The following is a 5,086-nucleotide window of genomic DNA, read 5'->3' as shown; positions in this document are numbered from 1 at the left end:
ATAGAGTGGAAGAGTTAAAATTACTATTTTAGACTTAAAATGAGTGGAAAAAGACACAATTATCCTTTCGTATGCTTTTATATATAAAGACATTATTACTAATAATATAATGTTATATTAATTTGTGAAATTATAGTAGTAGTAATTTGTGGTGTGCTTTTTTCTAAGATATGATATGAAAATTTTAATTTTTTTTGTCAAAGATCAAGTCATGCGGTTGAATAAGTGACTCACTCATTCAATCATTGAGCAAGTGACCCAATACCTTAACAAGGTTAATCACCACCTTAATGTTTTTCTACATGACGCGCTATAGTTTTTAAAAACAATGGGTAGAATTCTACTATTTAAATTTATGTATAGCAATTCACGTTAAAGGAACATTTATATCCGCTAAAAGCTTAACATTTTCACACACTAGCATTAAAGTTCACAAAATTCTAAAAATATCAATTCAACTCCGAATGTCACCAAAATTGACATTGACAGGAATGCTCCATAATAGGTATACTCCAGCAACAAAAAATCTTCATACCAAAATTCAATCAAAATATATTTTATGTACATTCCATATAAGAATTGAATAGGCTGACAAAATTACATAAATAACCTATATTAAATTTGTGGCCGTGTGTGTACTTGGATTTGTATTCTTTTAATCTTATCTTCGTCTTTTTTTATATCTTTTTCTTTTATTTTATTAAAGTTACACAAATATTTTTTTCTCTCTTTTGTTTCACCCATCTCTTTTCTCTCTCACACACACTTTTTGTCTCTTTTCTCTCTCTAACTTATTTTCCCATTTCTTTTACTTTTATTTTTTTTAAAAAAATCATATAAAATTTAATTTGAATCTAATTAGATAACATATCTATTACAAAATAATCTTTTAACTCTATGATTAATAACATCGTAAATGAAAAAGTTGGTGACTACTAATTATGTATGAATGTTAAATATGTTTTACATAAATATATAATAAATCAACTTATTAAATATATTTTAATAAAAAATTAATTTTAAATTACTTTATCTATAATACCATAAATTAAACCCATCAGAATTGTCTTAGTGATGGAGGGTTGGGGTATAATTCATGCAGTCATATGTTCAAACCTCATTACAACCATTGTACACTAAAAAAATAATATCTTAAATTCAATTAGTTTTAATGATTTTTACTGTTTATCTTACGGAACTAGAGCAAGCTGGCTAAGCCACTTCTTTTGCTTTCTTTCTAGTGAACCGCTCTATGACAGGGTACCAGCCCTATTAGAACTCATTCCCATTAATTTAACAACTTAAAAAATTCCATACTCTGCACTACACTTATAGTAAACACAACCCTAATCATAGTAGAAACCATTCCATTACTACCAAGACTTATTCCAGCTCAAGAATTCATATTAAAATTGGGCTAGTGCTATTCAATCTTGTAAACTCATTGAGACCACAATTGGATAATACAAACATAGAGGAATAACTAATCGATGAAAGAATATGAAACCGGAGTTCAAACGAGGGTACACACTTACTTTTTATATTTAAGGCCGGCGGGCCTTTTCCACAAGATTATAGAGGTGGGGATAGATGGATGTCCGAACCGCATAAGAATAAGAGGGCCAGGGCCTTTCACAAATTTGGCTGAAAATGGATTCTGCCTCCTTCCAGGTCACTTCGTATTTTAGATGTAGGCGAACAGCGTCTTCAAATTCATACCTAGGGATTTCACTAAATTTTAAATTTGTCGAGTCAATCTCGTTTAAATAGAGAGAAAAGGCATTCCAGATCATATCCCTCCACATGTTGAGGCTATCATCATTAAGAACACCCTCCGCATAGGCAAAAGGATTTCCATCCAATCCCAAACGACTCCTCGCCTGTGCCTGGGTGGATTCATTCGACGAGGCCTCTTCTATATAGATATCTACATGTCCATCTATTATCGAACCTACGATAGAAACAAGAACTAAAATGGGAATATCCCAACGAAATAGTCTTAAAATTAGTAGGCACAACAATCTAACTAGCATCATGGATTGGAGTTTGACCCCCAAAAGACTCCAAATCGGGTCACCGAACAAATAGCACAGGGTGGCTAAAAAGATCCCAAATGAAAATAGAGACTTATATCTATTGTAGTAAGTTCCACCTTGTAGTGATTGTAGTAATTCTGGTTTTATAGTCGTTAGAATGTCTCTTTCATGTTGAGGAATTTTATCTAATGGCATTCAATCACAGAATCCATTGACAGCTGCATAAATGACTAGAATTCATTTTTCAATTGGAAGTGATGCATATTGAGGTTGTTTTAGTACTTCTGTAAGCCTTGCACCTCTATTGAGTAATGGATGAGTCGCAGCATCAAGGTCTGAGTCAAATTGAGCAAAGGCGACGATTTTGTGATATTATGCCAATTCAAGTTTTAAACTACCGCAGACTTGTTCCGTAGCTTTCAACAGAGTAGCAGACCCAACGCGACTGACAGATAAGCCAACATTAATAGCAAGTCTAATTCCGCGATAAAAGAGCTCTGTTTTCAAACATATTTGTCCAGCAGTAATGGAGATCACATCGGTTGGAATATAGGCCAATATGTCTCTTGCTTGTGTTTCAATGAAGGACAGACGAAAGCCTTTCCTAGCCTACCTTTCTAGTTGGATAGGAATTCAAGCTATTCTATTATCCCGATCTCTGGGCTTATGCTGGACTATTTATGATCTCTAATCCCTAGGCTGATGATAGAAGAAAAGAAGGCCGGTAGACAGAGGACTCCGCTGCAGCAGCGCTTGATTAAGCGATGGCAGAATCTTTTATTCTACTAGAGGTTCTCCCTTGTTCTTTGAATTCGATGGATTGATCAAACCATGACACTAGACGCTTAGATAAGATGTTCTGAAGAATAATCTATCTGACTGACAAAGATTCTCGAGTTATGTAAGGTTCTCCTTTGTAACCTCAGTCCGAGAACATCCCATCCTCCACAACAGAAAACTATTTGGCAGAAACAGCCTATTTTGGAAAAGATCCTTTGTTAGCATTAGAAGACATCAGATGAGTCTTTCGTGGCAGCAGGTGATCTAGCTATAGTGGACTCCCTTCTCCTTCGGGTAGTCTCTATTTCATCTTAGACTTATGAAGCAAAACCTCTAACGGTCACTGAACCACTTTTTAGAAAAGAGGGATGAACTTTATGTCCTATACATGAATTCCTTTTCTTACTAGGCAGGCAGTGACTACTTCTTTATTGATTCATCTTTCTAGGTTCAGCCTTAGAATCCATCCCGCTGATTGATATTTCTCCTGATCTTAGCCCCTACTAATCTTCCCTTGAGTGAGATCATATTCTCTCAAAAAGAAATCCTTTACATCCTCTTTCCTGAAGCACAGTCTTTTCCTCAGGTAATCAATCCTCCTTTAGGGCTGAATGACTCCCTATGAGACTTTAAGACCATATTTACTAGTAGTTCCATTTCTAGCTGAAACAACAAATTAGAATTCAATCACCAAGTGGATATCTCGATAACTAAAGGTGCCAAGCCTCAGATTCGATTTGAAATGAGGATAAGGGTTCCAGCTAGATATGTATAATTCACCCGATACCTAATATTGGTAGTAGCATCCATCTCTTTCCCCTCCCTCTGTATGAGTCGAGAGGCTGAAGGGAGGTCTACTAAAGGGCTACTCCACCGGACGATTGTTGTCTTCTTTCAATAATGCTTTGTTGGTCACCCCTGTGAAGCTTCACTGATAACATCGCTTGTTGTACAGTTGCTTTCTAGGCCACCTAGCTAAGGCATTCCTTTTTATTATTTCCTTGAGAATGAAATGTCTTCATCCTCACCCGCAGCAAGCACTTTTTCTTTGTTTGTTCTTTGTGTGAGTTTAGTGCTTCTCTGATTCGTAGTGGGACCCGTTGTTCATTAATGGAGGTTCTTCCTTTTCTATCTATTAGGAACTACTTGTAGAAGAAAATGTTGGAAAATAAAATAAAAAAATATGAAGGAAAATAAATACAAAGAAGATGCATAGTCTTGAATTAAATAACAAAATAACAGTAGCAAAATAAATTTAATTGACAACACATGAATAATGCATTATAACATACAATAAGCACAAAGAAAAAATAAATTAAGGGAAGAAAGATATAGCCTGGGTTGAAGCGCGTAAACGCTATCCTTAGAGAGAAAACGCCCCCACTGCACGGGTAAGAAATTTTGATTGCGCTCCTCTCCCAAGATATGACAACCCGTTGGTTTCGATCGTGTGCAGCAAAAGGATCCCCGAACCTTATGAACACCAATGCTCTTACTCTCAAGAAATAAATTATTTTATAAGAGAAGAAATAGAAAATTTTGGGAGAAAAAGATGAGACTGTTGTTCTGTCATCTTTTTAGAAATGAAGAAAGATAATATATAGGCACAGATCACCTTAAGCAACAAACAAAATATGACCATTGGAAATATGACCGTTGGAAACTAACCTACAATTGTCAAAACAAATCTAACAAACTAGTTTGACTCATTAAAACAAAATCTTAAGAAAATCTAAAATAAATATTTTATTTTATAAAATAGAATTAATATATTTATAAATTTTAAATTAAAACACAAATATTTATCAACATTCCCCCACATAATTTAAAATTTTAAAATATATTTTCTGAAAGATAATTTGTATAAAAATATAAGAGAAAGAGCATGTGATATTGTATTTCGGTATAAGGAACCTTCCGGGTTTGAGCCTTATACCTAGTGTTTATGAACTTCCATCCGAGAAAAATATAGTGACTTGATTGTCTTGAACTACATATTCTTTAACCGGACTTTAGTACACAACCCCTACAATATTGGTGTTCAATAGGTTCTAATCAGTGGTAGCGCGTTACACGGCCTTGCGCTTGTATCTTGTTTCGTGAGTGTCACTTAGAGATTAGCCCATATCTCACAGTGGCGGCCCCACCACCACACTCACTAGGTGAATCCTCAAAGAGTGGGTTGTGACCCCCACCCCTACAATAATTGTCATCGGATTCATTAAGAGGTATTTTTTTCACCAAAAATACACATATATAAATACCTATCG

This window comes from Glycine max, chromosome 4, assembly GCF_000004515.6.
Source record: "Glycine max cultivar Williams 82 chromosome 4, Glycine_max_v4.0, whole genome shotgun sequence".
Lineage (NCBI taxonomy): Eukaryota > Viridiplantae > Streptophyta > Magnoliopsida > Fabales > Fabaceae > Glycine > Glycine max.
Note: the sequence above shows the minus strand (reverse complement) of the source record.